This window comes from Bombina bombina, chromosome 5 (genome assembly GCF_027579735.1).
Source record: "Bombina bombina isolate aBomBom1 chromosome 5, aBomBom1.pri, whole genome shotgun sequence".
Classification (NCBI taxonomy): domain Eukaryota; kingdom Metazoa; phylum Chordata; class Amphibia; order Anura; family Bombinatoridae; genus Bombina; species Bombina bombina.
The window spans coordinates 89,526,112-89,535,330 of record NC_069503.1 but is presented as its reverse complement, the minus strand read 5'-3'; positions in this window follow the sequence as shown (position 1 = coordinate 89,535,330).

Here is a 9,219-nt window from a genome sequence, read left to right as displayed (position 1 = left end):
TTGGCGCCGGCCTCTATTATCCAAATCTTCAAGTTGTGCCTGTAGCTGCAGAATAGTGGAATTTTGTTGCTGCAGTTCTAAGGCCATTGTGTCTGTCGTCATGACAGTTTCCTCTGTCTGTTCCTCTAATTGTTGTACTCTATTTCCCAGTGCATTTATGTCTCTTTTAATGTCTGCCAATCCATCTTTAATGGCTTTGTTAACCTGTAGCATAAATGTGGTCAAATCTTGTTTAGTAGGAAGAGAGCAGAGGTCCGCTTTTGTTATGGGTGAATTGCTTCCATCTGAAGGCTGTGTTTTCTCTTGCATATCGACTTCAGTGTGAGTATATGGTGATTCTAAATCTCCCCCTGTGTCCGTCAATTTGAAAAATGAGTTAAGTTTCAATGCTCCTGGGGTTGCCGGTTTTTGTTTGTCGTTTTTGTTTTTATTCCTGGCCGCCATGATAGCGTAGCTGCAGTTATTTTATGGTATAGCGTGTTTGGGTTTTTCTTTTGGCTTGTTCTGTAGCCTTGTCAAGCTGTATTATGTGCAGATGAAGTCTTAGGTTGTGCTGCAGGGATGTTTATGTAAGGCACTGGTTCTGTTTCAGCGTGTGGGTGACGTACCTCTTATGGCGTCTTTGCAGGAACCGTTATGATGCACCCTGTGTTCCGAGCTTTGTGCACTCAGGATCTGTGGGTCTTTATGGCGTCTTGTGTCGCCTTGTTTAGTGAGAGTGATCGTGCACCGCTTATGTCCAGCTTGTCGCCATGCGTTGTCCGCCTGCAGCTCTAATGTTCCTACTTTAGGTAGGCTTTTCTGTTCCCAGCTAGGCCCCGTCCTCTGCCGTTACAGATAAAAGGGCATTTCTGCCTAATGACACGACTGCACTTTGGTCGCTTGCCTCCTGTTCTAGTCAGGATTCGTTTTGGAGCCCTTTAGCTTGATTGCATATGATTTTCCCCCAGGTTGGGCCCCTATCTGGCTGATCACTATCGGAGCTCTAAAACTTTGCGACCATGCTCTTCCTTGGTCGGCTCCGCCCCCCCAGAAATGAGAGGTTTTTACATATCTAATGCTCAGAAAATTTGGACATTTGATCCCCTCACACTCAAAGATCCTTTACATAGAGACTCCATTCTCCATAATCTTATAGAATTCTGGCATATTAATGTTGATTCAACATCTAACCCAATTATACCATGGGCGGCTCATAAACCATATATAAAGGGACTATTGATTAAAATGAAAGCACAGCTCAATAATAAAAGACGACTTACATTACACAAATTACAATGTGAAATATCCCAGCTAGAGAAACGCCATAAAGAAGCTGGGTCACCCTCCATATTGAAGAACCTGACATTGAAGTGCCAATCTTTAGACCTGATTCTACAAAAATACTCTGTACGGGCTAGTCAAAGATTAAAAACCAAATATTTAATTTTTGCAAACAAACCAGATAGATTTCTTGCAAATAAATTTAGGGACAAAATTAGAAACATATCAATACCGACCTTACGTACGGTTAGCAGAGAATTGACCTCGCACCTGGTGGAGATAGTAAATATATTCTCTGATTTCTATAGTGCCCTTTATGACGGGAACAAAGTTTCATATACAACACAAACTAGTAATCTCTTAAAAGAGTTTCTGACTGAAGCTAAGCTACCAGAAATCTCGAAAGAAGATTTAGAATCCTTAAATGCCCCAGTAACCACACCAGAAGTCTTGGTGCTCATTAAAGAATTGAAACAGGGTAAAGCAGCAGGGCCAGACGGAATCCGTGAAGAGTACTACAAACTTTTTAAGACAACCCTAGCACCACATTTAGTAAATTTTGTAACTGTATTCTTCAGGGCAATAATATACCTGCTGAACTTTTCCATGCAAAAATAATAGTAATCCCCAAACCAGGTAAAGATAAAACGATGTGTAAAAACTATCTCCCAATTTCACTAATTAACCAAGATATTAAAATATTTACTAAAATACTGGCAAACCGATTAAAACACATATTACCTAAACTAATCCACCAGATCAAGTAGGATTTGAGAAAAATAGAGAAGCGCCTGATAACATTAGGCGTATGGTTTCATTAATAGATTATTTAGATACGACAGGAACGCCTTCTCTGCTGCTATCTTTAGACACAGAGAAGGCATTTGATAGGGTGGACTGGAAGTACATGTGGGTGGTGCTGGAGGGAATGGGTTTCAAGGGCTCTTTTATGACTGCACTTCAAAACATATATTCTCACCCATCAGCTTGGGTGAGAGCGATGGGCCATCAATCTAGGGGTTTCCCCATTTTGAATGGCACCAGACCGGGATGCCCGCTTTCACCATTGCTATTTGCCATATGTATTGAACCATTAGCACTACAGATTAGACAATCCCCAGATACTACAGGAATACGGATCAGAAGAGAGGAGTATAAGATAGCTCTTTTCGCTTATGACGTGTTACTCTCATTAACCAAACCACTAATAGCGCTACCTAATTTATATACCATTCTAACGCAATTCTCATCTATATCAGGTTATAAAGTCAATATTGACAAATGTGAAGCTAACACTATTAGACTCCAAAACCATACCAAAAAACTTTTAGAACTTAATTTCGACTTTACTTTGGTCACAAAACATATAACGTACCTGGGGATTAAATTAACCAAACATTCCTCAGACCTTTATAAAGCTAATTATAACCCACTGTTGAAAAACATTAGACAGGATTTGCTAAAATGGGGCCAATATCGATTCTCTTGGTACGGACGTATATCAACCATTAAGATGATGGTGCTTCCCAAGATTCTTTATTTATTTAGAGCTCTACCAATAAAGATCCCCTTCAGAGATCTGAAAGAAGCTCAATCTATGATTAATACAGTTTTAAGAAACAACAAAAAAGCAAGAATATCACAAAACATACTCACTAAACACTATTATCAGGTTGCTAGACTGGCACAGATGGTTCTAGTAACCAATAAGGAGGAAAGGATAAGATGGAAACAGATATCAATGGTATCACTACCCCAGAAATGGTCATCTGGGGTAATCACAGGGGGACTACTAAAATACATACGACATCCACAGTAATGACACACATGTACACACAATGGGCTAAAGTAACGAAAACCTTGGCCTCTATGTATCAAGCCATCTACTTACCTGCATTCGCCGGCCCAATACGCTTGCCTAAGCTCGCCTACCATCGCCACCGCGGACCTGAATACGTTCACCAAAGTTATCAAGAAAGCTGTCAAGAAGCCGCGCACCAAGTACGGAGCAATGAGCAGTGGACTGTTGTTAACTGACAGTCATCGATCTCGCTGCTCATGGTCTTCTTTGCAGCTTTCTTGCTACCCTGTCACTAAGCACCCACACTATACTATACTGTTTTACCCCCTAAACCGCCGCTCCCGGAGCCCCCCGCAACTATAATAAATATATTACCCCCTAAACCGCCGTTCCTGGACTCCGCTGCAACTATAATAAATATATTACCCCTTAAACCGCCGCTCCTGGACCCCACCACAACTATAATAAATATATTAACCCCTAAACCGCCTCTCCCGGACCCCGCCACCACCTACATTATACCTTTTAACCCCTAATCTGCCCCCATACACCGCCACCACCTACTTTATACTTATTAACCCCTAAACCGCTGCTCCCAGACCCTGCCGCCACCTACATTATACCTATTAACCCCTAATCTGCCGCCCCCTATACCGCCGACACCTACATAAAGTTATTAACCCCTATCCTGCCGATCCTGGACCCCGCCGCAACTAAATTAAATGTTTAACCCGTAAACCGCCGCTCCCGGACCCCGCCGCAACTAAATTAAATGTTTAACCCCTAAACCGCCACTCCAGGACCCCGCCGCCACCTATATTAAAATTATTAGCCCCTAAACCTAAGTCTAACACTAACACTAACACCCCCCTAACTTAAATATTATGTAAATAAATCTAAATACATATTACAATTATTAACTAAATTATTCCTATTTAAAACTAAATACTTACCTGTAAAATAAACCCTAAGATAGCTACAATATAACTAATAATTATATTGTAGCTATTTTAGGATTTATTTTTATTTTACAGGCAACTTTGTATTTATTTTAACTAGGTACAATAGTTATTAAATAGTTATTAACTATTTAATAGCTACCTAGTTAAAATAACTACAAAATTACCTGTAAAATAAAACCTAACCTAAGTTACAATTACACCTAACACTACACTACCATTAAATTAATTAAAAAAATTAACTACAATTACCTAAAATTAAATACAATTAAATAAACTAAACTATAGTACAAAAAAACAAACACTAAATTACAGAAAATAAAAGAATTACAAGAAGTTTAAACTAATTACACCTAATCTAAGCCCCCTAATAAAATAAACCCCCCCCCCAAATAATAAAATGCCCTACCCTATACTAAATTACAAAGTAATCAGCTCTTTTACCAGCCCTTAAAAGGTTTTTTTGCGGGGCATTGCCCCAAAGTAATCAGCTCTTTTACCTGTAAAAAAGAAAAAAGAAATACAACCCCCCAACATTAAAACCCACCACCCACACACCCCTACTCTAAAACCCACCCAAACCCCCCTTAAAAAAACCTAACACTAACCCCCTGAAGCTCACCCTACCTTGAGCCGTCTTCACCCAGCTGGGCTGAATTCTTCATCCAAGCGGGGCAGAAGAGGTCCTCCATTCGGCCGAAGTCTTCATCCAAGCGGCGTCTTCTATCTTCAATCATCTGGAGCAGAGCCATCTTCCATCCAGCAGACACGGAGCCATCTTCTTCCAACGATGTCGTAACACCGAATGCCTGGTCCTTTAAATGACGTCATCCAAGATGGCGTCCCTCGAGTTCCGATTGGCTGATAGGATTCTATCAGCCAATCGGAATTAAGGTAGGAAAAATCAGATTGGTTGATTTAATCAGCCAATCGGATTGAAGTTCAATCCGATTGGCTGATTGGATCAGCCAATAGAATGCGAGGTCAATTCTATCCTATCAGCCAATTGGAATTCGAGGGACGCCATATTAGATGACGTGATTTAAAGGACCAGGCATTCGGTGTTAGGACGTCGTTGGAAGAAGATGGCTCCGCGTCGGCTGGATGGAAGATGGCTCCGCTCCGGATGATTGAAGATAGAAGACGCAGCTTGGATGAAGACTTCGACCAAATGGAGGACCTCTTCTGCCTCGCTTGGATGAAGAATTCGGCCCGGCTGGGTGAAGACGGCTCAAGGTAGGGTGATCTTCAGGGGATTAGTGTTAGGTTTTTTTAAGGGGGGTTTGGGTGGGTTTTAGAGTAGGGGTGTGTGGGTGGTGGGTTTTAATGTTGGGGGGTTGTATTTCTTTTTTTTTAACAGGTAAAAGAGCTGATTACTTTGGGGCAATGCCCCGCAGAAAGCCCTTTTGAGGGCTGGTAAAAGAGCTGATTACTTTGTAATTTAGTATAGGGCAGGGCATTTTATTATTTTGGGGGGCTTTTTTATTTTATTAGGGGGCTTAGATTAGGTGTAATTAGTTTAAATTTCTTGTAATTTTTTTTATTTTCTGTAATTTAATGTTTTTTTTGTACTATAGTTTAGTTTATTTAATTGTATTTAATTTTAGGTAATTGTAGTTATTTTTTTCATTAATTTAATGATAGTGTAGTGTTAGGTGTAATTGTAACTTAGGTTAGGTTTTATTTTACAGGTAATTTTGTAGTTATTTTAACTAGGTAGCTATTAAATAGTTAATAACTATTTAATAACTATTGTACCTAGTTAAAATAAATACAAAATTGCCTGTAAAATAAAAATAAAACCTATGCTAGCTTCAATGTAACTATTAGTTATATTGTAGCTATCTTAGGGTTTATTTTACAGGTAAGTATTTAATTTTAAACAGGAATAATTTAGTTAATAATTGTAATATGTATTTAGATTTATTTAAATAATATTTAAGTTAGGGGGGTGATAGTGTTAGACTTAGGTTTAGGGGTTAATTATTTTAATATAGGTGGCGGTGGGGTCCTGGAGCAGCAGTTTAGGGGTTAAACATTTAATTTAGTTGCGGCGGTTTAGGGGTTAAACATTTAATTTAGTTGCGGCGGGGTCCGGGATCGGCGGTTTAGGGGTTAAACATTTAATTTAGTTGCGGCGGGGTCCGGGATCCGCAGGATAGGGGTTAATAACTTTATGTAGGTGGCAGTGGTATAGGGGCGGCAGATTAAGGGTTAATAGGTATAATGTAGGTGGCGGCGGGGTCCGGGAGCGGCGGTTTAGAGGTTAATAAGTATAAAGTAGGTGGCGGCAGTGTAGGGGGGGGGCAGATTAGGGGTGTTTAGACTTGGGGTACATGTTAGGGTGTTAGGTGCAGACATCTCCCATAGATATCAATGGGATATCGGGCAGCAGCGAACATGAGCTTTCGCTGCTGTCAGACTCCCATTGATTCCTATGGGATCCGCCGCCTCCAGGGTGGCGGATTGAAAACCAGGTATGCTGGGCCGGAAAAGTGCCGAGCGTACCTGCTAGTTATTTGATAACTAGCAAAAGTAGTCAGACTGTGCCGAATTTGCGTTCGGCACATCTGGAGTGACGTAAGAATCTATCTGTGTCGGACTGAGACCGGCGGATCGTAGCTTACGTCACTAGATTCTACTTTTGCCAGTCTGTAGGGCTTGATAACGATGGCGAATCAGCCTCGCCACAAATACGCTGCGGAATTCCAGCGTATTTGCGGTTGACGGCTTGATAACTAGAGGCCCTTGTCTCTTCTTCCCGCTAATTCCCTCCATACACCACTAAATTATGTAATAACAGTTATTCCACCCTTTGTATTAGCTAAATGGGAGAATAAAGGCCTGTACCGGATAGCAGACATACTAGAAAAAGCGAAAATCATGCCATATACCAAGCTACAAGAAAAAATTAACCCACTTAAATTATACTGGTACCAATATTTACAATTATCATCCAACACACGCACATTCTTGTCAAAGTCAATAGATGGGACTTCGACACAATATTCAAAGGGCAAATAGAATTGATCCATCATTCTATAATAAATGGGAATTTGACTTAGAAATGGAAATAAATGGAGAGGAGTGGGACCAATTATTATATAACTCATGTAGGGGACTAAGTCTGACATGATCGAAAATTGCTACAAAACTATATCAAGATGGTACCTAACACTGGTTATTACATCACATACAGTAATTAATGGCTCCAGCCTTTGCTATAGAGGTTGTGGAGCAGTAGGTACATATAAACCTCTAGGGAGGTTTGGGAAGATTTCTCTAGCCTTCTTAGCTCCATCTTAGAGGAACCAATACGACTGACACTACCTCAGGCACTACTCCATGAATATAACAAGAAATGTAATAAACATATAAATCAATTTATAAGAATAGTTTGTACAGCAGCGAAAATATGTATTGCACGTCATTGGAAAGTAGGATCACCCACAAAAGAAGAGATTGTTAATAAGATCAGATACTTTTATAACATGTATGAACAAGCAGCTCACATACAGGACACACAGGCAACTTTTAAAAAAACATGGTTTTATTGGATAATGTACAAGACAAACGAGTGACGGTGGAACATTGGGATCTAGAGTTGAGGGGGGGGGAAGGGGAAGCTTGTTTGACAGTGACAGAGATAAGGAAGAGGATCCGGTGGTCTGGCAGAAGAACCCTAAAGACAGAACAATAAGATAAGCATCTATCTTAATCTTATCTATTTTTTACCCACCTTTTATTCAAAATTTCTTTTTTTTTCCTCTTACTCTATTTCTTTCTCACTATTTCATTTTTTCTTATTAAATTTGGAGAGGAATCTGAACACAGTGAAATTATTCTTCAGATTTTTGGTCAGGTAATGTTGTGTTACAATGTTTGTATAGGAGACTACGAATAATTAGTATAGAATTTGTACATGACATACCTGTGTAATTATTGATTCAGTGTGATCGTATTCTTCCCTAATAAAAATTATTTCAACATAAAAAATTAATTTTAAACTAACAATTAAACTAATATAATTATTAAACTACAATTAAACTAACTACCAATTAAAAAAAACTACTACACATTAGGTTTTTTTAAGTTTTTTTTGGGTGGGCTTTATTTTTAGCGTAGGGTTTGGGCAATTCCTAAAAGAGCTGATTGCCCTTTTCAGGGCATGGCAAAAGAGCTAAATGCCCTTTTAAGGGCAATGCCCATACAAGTGCCCTTTTCAGGGAAATGGTAAGTTTAGGATTATTTAAATAGGTTTTTATTTGGGGGGTTGGTTGTGGGTTTTACTGTTGGGGGGTTGTTTGTATTTTTTTTACAGGTAAAAGAGCTGATAGCTTTGGGGAAATGCCCCACAAAAGGCCCTTTTAAGGGCTGTTGGCAGTTTAGTGTAGGCTAGGGTTTTTATTTTTATTTTATTTTGATAGGGCTATTACTGTAGATTAGGTGTAATTCTTTTTTATTTTTTATTTGTTTCTTATTTTTTGCAATTTTTATTTTTTGTAATTTAGTTAAATTATTTTTGTGTAATTAGTTACTTTGTAGAGTAGTGTTAGGATTTTTTTAATGTGTAGTTTAGTTTTTTTTTTTAATCGGTAGTTAGTTTAATTGTAGTTTAATAATTATATTAATTGTTAGTTTAAAATAAAATAAATAAATTTGACAGGTTAGTTTTAACTTAATTTAAGATAGGGAAATTGTAATTTTACTATAAAGTTAGGGGTGCGCTAGGTTTAGGGGTTAATAGTTTAAAGGACCAGTCAACACTGTAAATTTGCATAATCAACAAAGGCATGATAAGAAGACAATGCAATAGCACTTAGTCTGAACTTCAAATTAATAGTACATTTTTGTTAAATAAATTGAAAAGTTATGTCTATTTCCACTCCCCCTGTACCATGTTACAGCAATCAGCCAATCACAAATGCATATACGTATATGCTGTGAATTCTTGCACATGCTCAGTAGGAGTTGGTGACTCAAAAAGTGTAAATATAAAAAGACTGTACACATTTTGTTAATGGAAGTAAATTGGAAAGTGGTTTAAAATTGCATGCTCTATCTGAGTCATGAAGTTTAATTTTGACTTGAGTGTCCCTTTAAATTAGTTTATTTCATTGTAGGGGGCTTGCGGTTTAGGGGTTAATAATTTATTTTAGTATATTTCGTTGTGGGGGGTTTGCGGTTTAGGGGTTA